This window comes from Berghia stephanieae, chromosome 1 (genome assembly GCF_034508935.2).
Source record: "Berghia stephanieae isolate SIO BIC M18660-M18661 chromosome 1, UCSD_Bste_1.3, whole genome shotgun sequence".
NCBI classification, from domain to species: domain Eukaryota; kingdom Metazoa; phylum Mollusca; class Gastropoda; order Nudibranchia; family Aeolidiidae; genus Berghia; species Berghia stephanieae.
This window is the reverse complement of record NC_088360.1, coordinates 9961391-9971390: the sequence shown is the minus strand read 5'-3', so window position 1 is coordinate 9971390 and position 10000 is coordinate 9961391. Positions and strand designations below refer to the sequence as shown.

The 10000-nt window shown below is 36.2% G+C and overlaps 1 protein-coding gene and 1 long non-coding RNA gene across 6 annotated transcripts in view; one reads left to right on the top strand and one right to left on the bottom strand.

Annotated features, from left to right (window-relative positions):
• LOC144967556 (cleavage and polyadenylation specificity factor subunit 2-like) overlaps nt 1-10000 on the bottom strand; it is a 402879-nt gene that overhangs the window by 159751 nt on the left and 233128 nt on the right. The gene's annotated exons all lie outside the window — the stretch shown is intronic.
• Nucleotides 1123-4399, top strand: LOC144967553 (uncharacterized). Of its 3 annotated transcripts, none has more exons than XR_013644413.1 (3): nt 1123-1311; nt 2206-2378; nt 2704-4399. It is a non-coding gene; the product is annotated as an uncharacterized LOC144967553 (long non-coding RNA). The 3 variants fall into 3 exon arrangements; XR_013644412.1 differs by having other exon boundaries at nt 1124-1355; XR_013644411.1 differs by lacking the exon at nt 1123-1311 and having other exon boundaries at nt 2123-2378.

Genomic DNA, 10000 nt, shown 5'->3' with positions numbered 1-10000 from the left:
AGTAATGACTTTGAGTTTGAAACGAATATTTTTGTGTTCGTGGATAGCTCACACGGTAGAGCCACGCTCTCACCTGCCAGGCGGAGTTGTCGTACCAATAAGGTCGCAGGTTCAAACCCCACCACCGCCGCGAAAAATTTTTATTCTCTATTGTCTTCTGGCACTTTTCTATTCACTTCATATCTTGTTGTTACCAACATAAGTGCCTGCTCCACTCACTTTTCTGAATTAAAAAATTCACCCCATACACCGGAGCATACTCAATGTCTCAATCGTTTCTATGTTATATGTTTGTGTTGAGAATATTGGCTATTAAGCTTAACTGCTGGTCAAAATTATTCGTGATGGTGGTGTACGAACGAATCGTCGGTCTCAAGAAGTGGGTGAGAGAGGGATCTAGTAATGACTTTGAGTTTGAAACGAATATTTTTGTGTTCGTGGATAGCTCACACGGTAGAGCCACGCTCTCACCTGCCAGGCGGAGTTGTCGTACCAATAAGGTCGCAGGTTCAAACCCCACCACCGCCGCGAAAAATTTTTATTCTCTATTGTCTTCTGGCACTTTTCTATTCACTTCATATCTTGTTGTTACCAACATAAGTGCCTGCTCCACTCACTTTTCTGAATTAAAAAATTCACCCCATACACCGGAGCATACTCAATGTCTCAATCGTTTCTATGTTATATGTTTGTGTTGAGAATATTGGCTATTAAGCTTAACTGCTGGTCAAAATTATTCGCGATGGTGGTGTACGAACGAATCGGCGGTCTCAAGAAGTGGGTGAGAGAGGGATCTAGTAATGACTTTGAGTTTGAAACGAATATTTTTGTGTTCGTGGATAGCTCACACGGTAGAGCCACGCTCTCACCTGCCAGGCGGAGTTGTCGTACCAATAAGGTCGCAGGTTCAAACCCCACCACCGCCGCGAAAAATTTTTATTCTCTATTGTCTTCTGGCACTTTTCTATTCACTTCATATCTTGTTGTTACCAACATAAGTGCCTGCTCCACTCACTTTTCTGAATTAAAAAACATGAATTATCACAAGGTCAAATGGTGAATACCATTTATACAATGTCACGAGCTCTCATTGGTTGATTTGAGAGATCAGGTCACGGTGCGTCTAAATTTAGTAACAAAACATGATTCCGATCTAAATTTATCCTCGAACGTGGCAATAGTGACCCACAATGCACCACGATAGCGTCAATGGCCGCTCCCTGACTGTCCCTGCCTTTGTTTACAATATTATGAATTCATTCGCTTTCGGACCTCACTCATCGCATTACAAGTTGATTTTGATGAACTTTGGTATTCTTCACTCTATTCAAGTCACAGAATACTCACTTTACAAGGTAAGCATAAGAAATACACCACATTTTAATTTATTGCTTATTTTTATAACTAAACATGCCTTGTGAGATTGTGTGTTTGTTCGACTGTGCATCAGCTGACACACTCGTTGTTATCGCAAGTTAACTTTATTTTATGAAAAATAACAGGGCCAAACAATAATAAAATACTACTCCCCCCCCCCTCCCCAAACAAAATCAGCCCTCCATGTCAGGCGATAAAACCTAGACCTGATCAGATGTTTCAAGGTTCGATTCCCAGTCAATATGTTTCCAAATTTGTCAAGATCAAGACTGTCACTGTCAAGAGGGTTCGTGAAGTTCGTGCGACTCACAAGAAGAAAAGACATTCTCAGTCTCAGGATCAGGACCCTTTTAAAAAAAATACTTTTCATTCAGTTATTGTAATTATCTTTATTTTGGCTGATACTGCATACATCGTCCACACTTTTCAATTTTTTTTCTTTGGAGGGGGGGGGGGGGGGGGGGGGGATTTATATCGGAAAATTGGGTTTGGAATGTTATGTTCGAGAGATAGTGATATAGAGGGAGAGAAAGAGAGAGTAAATATCTATGATAGATAATGATAAGGTCTGTAGTGTAGCAGTTTTAGTAGTTTTGAAATGTCTAGGATACTGATAATGACAATGTTAGATAATTTTTTTTTTTCCAAATTATTTATTTTATTATTATTATTATTATTATTTTATTATTATTATTATTATTATTATTATTATTATTATTATTATTATTATATTGTTGTTGTTGTTGTTTTAAACTTTAGCAATGGCATTGGCATATGTGCCATTTTCACTGCAGTGAATTTAATTTAATTTTTTGTTTTCATCGACAGCTAACATGAAAGAATTCAGTTGACTGTACTGGTGTCCTGACAATAAATAAAGATGCTGGCTCAAGGGCTATTCTGGAAAGGTGTGTTGAGGCCCTCCTGTGGCAAACTGATCAACCAGCAAACCATCATCTGGGCCAGCACAGCAGAGTGTCTGCATGTACTTTTTGACACTGGTTAGTAATGTTTCCAAATCTCCATAGCGCCTTTACATTTTTGATTAATGATCAATAAAGTAAATACTCATTTTTCTAAATGAAAATGATAAAACATCATTTGAAATGAATTACTATTGAATATATTAACTTAATAACAGAAAATTGTTTGTCGCCAAGAGTTCTGTTCTGTGGATGTAAAAACAATGAAATTTCAACTGTGTTGGTGTGAATGATGACCATTTTATTTATTGGTCTTTCTTTGACAGATGCATTTTATGTCAATGACTTATAATGTATTTCCAAAAATTGCTAATGAAATATCTCTTTTTTTTTTACCAACCAGAGCAAAATCAACCCTCTTTGTGGAACTACGGTACTAAAAAAGCGGTGGCAAACAAGTGGTGTTGATTTTTCCTGCATTGAGGCGAAAGGAATTTATTTCCAAGGGGTTTGGGAAAGCAAATTGCTTTTTATTCTGAGCTATATCTATTTGCATCATTTAGCTGTTTTATTGTCTAAAATAGAATTGATTTTGCAGTTAAAATTGACTAGATATCTAATTTTATATGACTTGTCTCTCAAGCAGCATTGAAAAATGAGGGTAGCGCGCCATATCATATTTTACGAAATCATATTTCGAGACTTTTTAATATATCTAGAAATCTCTTTATAATCTATTGTATACAGTAAATAATTAGTTTTTGTGATTACAATAATGAATTCATAAGATATAAATCATATTTGACCTCAAAATTATTTTATCTCTGAATACGGAAAAAATTGAATTTTATAGTTTTTTTGTTTTTTTTTAGGGGTATGCGTTAGCGAATCGATTATAAATTTTTTAGACTTAGATTAAATTATAAAGTTTTCTTTTTTTCTTGTCCTATAATGGTCATATTTTGAAAGTTTGATGGATCATTTCTTTTACTTGCCTGCAAAATCAGTTTCAATGTCAAATTATTAAAAACGTTTGCGCTTTCTCAATTTTCCGATTTATGTCATTTTCTGATTTTCTAGCAATCCTATCTTAGCCATTTTCCTTTAGATCATCTTCAAATTTATTCAGAATCTTTTCTATGATGTCTTTTACATCATGATGGAAGTTTTTGGGGGTAAATTAATATTTAGCAATTTTATAAATTTTTAAATTCATTTTTTTCTGTCGATACGCGCCAAATTTTCAGGCAAAATCAAATAAAAATTCTAAAAATTTTATTTTCCAGACTATTGATAAATTCTTCCATCACGATATAGCTATTTATGTGAGAAACATTGTGTTTAAATTTGAAAGAAATTTATATGCTAGTTTTTGGTGCATCTATGTTAGAAATTTTAGGGTTTTACGTCTAATTTTAGCCTATAATGCCCCTTAAAAATTTTATTTTAAAAATTCTGAGTTTTTTTTTGGGTGTTTAACAACAAATTATACATCATATTATTAGTTTATGAGATTTAATTGATGAATTTTATAAATATAAAGCATATTTGATCGCTAAATTAATTTTTTGGTAAAAAACTGATATCATTCAATTTTTCAGCAATTTTTTTCTTAGGGGTATGGGTTAGCGAATCGATCATAATTTTTTCAGAATTTGATAAATGTACAAAATTTAACTGTTTTCTTGTTCTATATTGAATATACTTTGAAATTTTGATGGATGTTTTCCTTTGCTTGTCTGCAAAATTAACTTTATTATCAAATTAAAGACAAATTTTGCGTTTTCTCAAAACTCCATTTTGCGTCATTTTCTGATTTTCTAACATTCATATCTGGATTATTTTCCATCAGATTGTCTTCAAATTTGGTCAGAATCTTTCTTATAATGTGTTTTGTACCATGACGTAGGGGTTTTGGGTAAACTAAAATTGAGCAGTTTTATGAATTTTTAAATCGAATTTTTACTGTAATTCCGCGCCAAATTTTCAGCCGAAATCGAAAAAAAATTCTTAAAAATTTATTTTCAGGACTATTGCTAAACCTTTACGTCATGGTATAGCTCTTGTTGTAAGAAACATTGTGTGTAAATTTGGAAGAGATCTATTAGTTGGTTTTGGCTGCAATTCTGTAAGCAGAGACGCCAACTTTAAATTTGGCTCACAGGAGTTTCAGCCACCACTCGTAGGAATTTCAATGCCGAAAGAGGAATTTCCGCGCACAAAAAAAAAAGGAATTCGAATGGTATTTGGCATTGTGTTTACATATTGTATAGTTCTAAATAGATAACTGATTAGAATTATATTATGATACATAAACACATTGCAAATTACAATCCCGCAAAGTTTCCTTATTTCAAATGAAGTAAAGCGTCAAAACCTAATGGTAGAGATTGTAGTACTGATGGTAGTGAGGATGATGTGGTGTTGGTGGTTGTAGTAATAGTGGTAGAGATGATGAAGATGTGATAGTGGTTGATGTTGTAGATGTAGTGGTAGTGATGATGATATGGTGGTGGTGGTATAGTGGTTGTAGTAGTTGTGGTCGTGATGATAATGATGTGGTGGTGGTTGTAGTAGTGGTGGTAGTGATGTTGATGTGGTGGTGATGGTGGTTGTAGTACAAATGGTAGTGATGAATATATGGGGTTGGTGGTATAGTGGTTGTAGTAGTTGTGGTCGTGATGATAATGATGTGGTGGTGGTTGTAGTAGTGGTGGTAGTGATGTTGATGTGGTGGTGATGGTGGTTGTAGTACAAATGGTAGTGATGATGATGTGGTAGTGGTGGTTGTAGTAGTAGTCGTGGTAGTGATGATAATGTGGTGGTGGTGGTTGTAGTAGTACTGGTCGTGATGATAATGTGGTGCTAGTGGTTGTAGTAGTAGTGGTAGTGATATGAGATGATGATTATGCTGATGCTGTAGTGGTTGTTGTTATAGTAGTAGTAGTAGTAGTAATAGTAGTAGTAGTAGTAGTAGTAGTAGTAGTAGTAGCAGCAGTAGTAGTAGTAGTGGTAGTAGTAGTAGCAGTAGTAGTATTAGTAGAAGTAGTAGTAGTAGTAGTTGTAGTAGTAGTGGTAGTAGTAGTAGTAGTAGTAGTAGTAGTAGTAGTAGCAGTAGTAGTGGTGATGATGATGTGGTGGTTGTAGTAGCAGTGATAGTGATGATGATGATGTGGTGGTTGTGGTAGTAGTCGTGGTGGTAGTGATGATGTGGTGGTGGTGGTGGTTGTAGTAGTAGTGGTAGTGATGATGTGGTGGTGGTGGTGGTTGTAGTAGTAGTGGTAGTGATGATGTGGTGGTGGTGGTGGTGGTTGTAGTAGTATTAGTAGTAGTAGTAGTAGTAGTAGTAGTAGTAGTAGCAGTAGTAGTGGTAGTAGTAGTGGTAGTAGTAGTAGCAGTAGTAGTAGTAGCAGTGGTGATGATGATGTGGTGGTTGTAGTAGCAGTGGTAGTGATGATGATGATGTGGTGGTGGTGGTTGTGGTAGTAGTGGTAGTGATGATGATGATGTGGTGGTGGTTGTAGTAGTATTAGTGGTAGTGATGATGATGTGGTGGTGGTGGTTGTAGTAGTATTAGTGGTAGTGATGATGTGGTGGTGGTGGTTGTAGTAGTAGTGGTAGTGATGTGGTGGTGGTGGCTGTAGTAGTAGTGGTAATGATGATGTGGTGGTGGTCGTTGTAGTAGTAGTGATGATGATGTAGTAGTAGTGGTAGTGATGATGTGATGCTGGTGGTTGTAGTAGTAGTGGTAGTGATGATGATGTGGAGGTGGTGGTGTAGTAGTAGTGGTAGTAATGATGATTAGGTGGTGGTGGTTGTAATGTTGATGGTGGTACTGTTAGTGATGATGATGATGTGTTGGTGGTGGTTGAAGTAGTAGTTGTGGTAATGATGATGATGTGGTGGTGGTGGTGGTTGTATTAGTAGTGGTAGTGATGATGATGTGGTGGTGGTTGCAGTAGTAGTGGTGGTGATGATGGTTTTAATACTAGTGGTAATGATGATGTGGTGGTTGAAAGGGGGGGGGGGGGGGGGGGGGATCCTTGGAACAAACTGACCTCACCGGAATTTGACGGAAGTTGCCCGGAGCCCGGAATTTTTTGCTCCAGACCGGAGTTTTTTCCGGTGAAACCGGAGTTTTGGCATCACTGTGTAAGAAATTTTGGGATTTTTGGTCTATTTTTAGCCTATTTAGTCTCACTATGTCTAAAAATTTATTTTTTTTTTTGGCTTTTTTTTTGGTGTTAATCATCAAATTAGACCTCCTACCACCTTAAAATAACAAGGGAATAGCAATATTAGCATTACAATCAAAAATGGATTTTTGACTACAGCTGTCTTCATGGCGTCTCTGAACTCACTCAAAGGAAGCGAAGAGAAACAATTGATGAAGTAAAGTAACGACCGATCCATAGAAACTGATGAAAACTAATGTTTAAATATTGATGTTATTGTGTCGAATTGTCAAAAAGGACCTTTAGGTTACAGCCTTTCCTATATAAAGTTACGCAAGGCAGAGCGGATAAAGCATACCATGTAAAACCAGACGACCTAAGTTCGAGCATCGCTGTCGGCATCTCGTTTTTCCTTTGAACAAGAAGCTAAACAGGTATTAAAAATACAGGAACCCCAACGGACTACGCCGGACAATGTGGGTCTCTTGGGGGATGATGAAATGAATACAGCCTTCCGACTAGATGGAGTCTTAACCCATCGATATATAAGTAAACTATTTCTATTCATCACCAGTGTCTGAAAAAAGGATGGTATGAAACAGGGCCAGATAGAAAGAATTTTTTTTTTAGCAGAACCCCCCCCCCCCCCCAAAAACAAAAAAAAAAAAAAAAAAAAAAAAAAAAAAAAAGACAAAAAAAAAACCCCAGCCTGCTTCCACATAGTATCCAGCCCAACAACATCTATAATATAAGATCTTGGTGATCCAGCCTGATATCAAGACTCTTGTACGATGGGCTACCAGAGGTCACCTGATGGATACCTACTTGCTCGCCGAGCTATAGGGAATGAGATTAGCGGAAGAGTAGCGTCCCTTGATTGGACGTCACCCACAGTCTGTGACGTCGCCGGCGGAAAAGTTATTAGAGAGACAACGGTTGTGCGCATGCGTCTCTCGTCCTCGCGGACGAGAATCAACCAAGGACTTCCATTTCTATCTGTCGGCTGCATGGACACCGATGTTATTCCAGGTTAGACCAGCCTCTATCAGCCAATCCTCCACGGACCGTCTCCCGAGAGATGGGATGACTAATAAATGCGTATTTTCTTCCCACGTATAGGTTGGTTAAAATATCACATAGAGCCTCTATTCGGTGTTAAATCGGGTGGGACAAGATTAGGAATATTTTATTTTTTAAAAATATCGGCTGGATTGCATTAAAAAAAAAATCAATTTTAAAGAGACTGTAATAATTCTTCTCCATAAGACATTTCAATTCAAATAATATTCCTGAAATAAGACATATTAATTTTTAGTATCTGGTTCACCCCGACATAAAACCAGATCGTGACATTGGATCACAATATAGAAGCATAAGTTCAAGTCATTGCGCGGCAATGTCCATTCAACTATCTGCCATGTTTGATAACGAATCCTTCTGTCAACTACAAAAACATCTGAATTCCAAATCTCAAAATTCTAAGTCCCGTCGATATTTTAAGAGTCTATTTGGAGTTCCGCTATCGATGTCAAACTAATGGTTAGAAACTCGAGTCGTCAGGTGTTGCGTGTTTGACAGATTCCATCGCTGTCACACCACTGTGACCATCTTTCTGAAATGAGATTCTGCTAATCGCATGCTATTTATCTCTCCTTTTCTCCCCGAAAAGGAAGAGATTTCTTGTAAAATCACGTAACACCACCACGAACAACAACTACAATGACCAAAATTTTACAATATTGAAGTTAAAGGGATAAATAATTCATTCCAGAAAAGTTCTCTTACTCTCGACATAATGGTGCCTCAGGCCAACTGATCATGCGAGCCAATTTTCTAAGTTTAAGTCTGTGTCAAATTTATTTTCCATTGTGATAAAATATACCATTGAAAGAGGACATTATTTCATAAACAAATCCAAGCAGAAGTATACAAAGTCGTCTTCGTTTAAATTAGCATTCCATACAGGTCAATTGGATCAGTTGGCTTTGAGTGAAATAAATAAATAAATGAATAAATAAATTAAATAATTAAAAAATAATAAATACCCGTTACAACAATTTAAAATCAAGCCCGTAACTGCGTTCGATTAACAGACCTGCAAATGTTTGCACGTCGTCTTAGATCTGTAAATCGAAATCAAAGGAGACAACTATATAATTCGATATCTTGACTTTCACAGCAGCAAAAAAGGATCCCGTGATAAGAATTTTCGCTGTAACGGGTTTGGAGTGCGCATTGCGTGCTGGAAAGTCTTGTGTCAAATTATATTCTAAGCATTGTTATGTCTTTTTGTTTCCTTTTGTTGTTGTTGTTGTTGTTGTTTATTTCAATACCATTCATTTAATTTATTTTCTATACGAAACCCATTATCATTGTTCCCATTCATTCCCCATGAAACCGAGACAACGATCGTAGCCTGAAGCCTTTAAAGCAATGGAAAAACTCTAAACGGATGATAAAAATGATTGAAATATGAATCCAACAAAAAAGACAAAAAAAAAAAAAAAAAGACAAAAAAAAAAAAAAAAAAAGGAAAGAGAAAAGAAAGAAATTTAATTGAAATATTAATTGAAAAAAACCCACGAACTATTCGTTCCATTAATATCCAATTCCGGGTTTAAAGTGCAATAACCTTTGTGTGTATCTTCAGCTCAAATATAAAATTAAAAGCTCAAAAAATACATTTTCTTTCAAATAGACATTAGGTTACCGGTCTTTCACTGCCGTACTCTGAAGAAAAAAAGTGTTAAAATTGTTAACTCGTCCTTCAAATGCCGATCAATTAAAATGAACCTCGCCAATCAAACCCAGGACTTCAATGAAGTTTCAGGTTTGAGAGATTTAGAAAGGTGAAGGTCATTTTAATTGACCCATAATTTAAGAAAGAGTTTTCTGACTAATAATTTTAAAACGTGTTATTTTGTGACTTTTTCTACGGCAATGTATGACGTTTGCGATAAGACCGGAAATTCAAGAGCTTATGAATTCCAGATTAAAAACAAAACCAAACAAAAACAACAAAAAAACTACACATAACGACCACGACGACGAGGACAACAACAGAATTTCAACCAATAAGAATACGGTCCATTCAATCAAAAGGTCAATGAAATATAGAGCAATATCAACTAAACGTGATCAAACTTTTTACAAGGAGTCCCTGACAAACAGCAATATGTATCGTGAACAGCAATATGTATCGTGTATATCGGGAAATTACAATTTTTTTCCGACAGAGACAACGCTGTTAACGGCCATGTACTCATTTTAGACCCGAGAAGTAAATCGCCTTTTCCAAGGGCTCAACTATGCGCCGAGCGAGGCCAGAACTCAGGAGCTTCTGATACGAAAGCGAGTGTCATACCACAAGATATCCGCACAATACCGCATACCACGAGTGTTTCTTGTTTTTTGTTTCTTTTTTAAAGTCTGTATGTATTATGGAAATGGTTTTACATATATAATTCGACCTTTTATTTCAATACCTTTCGTTTTCAAAGAAAACAAGGTTTAACATGAAGATCA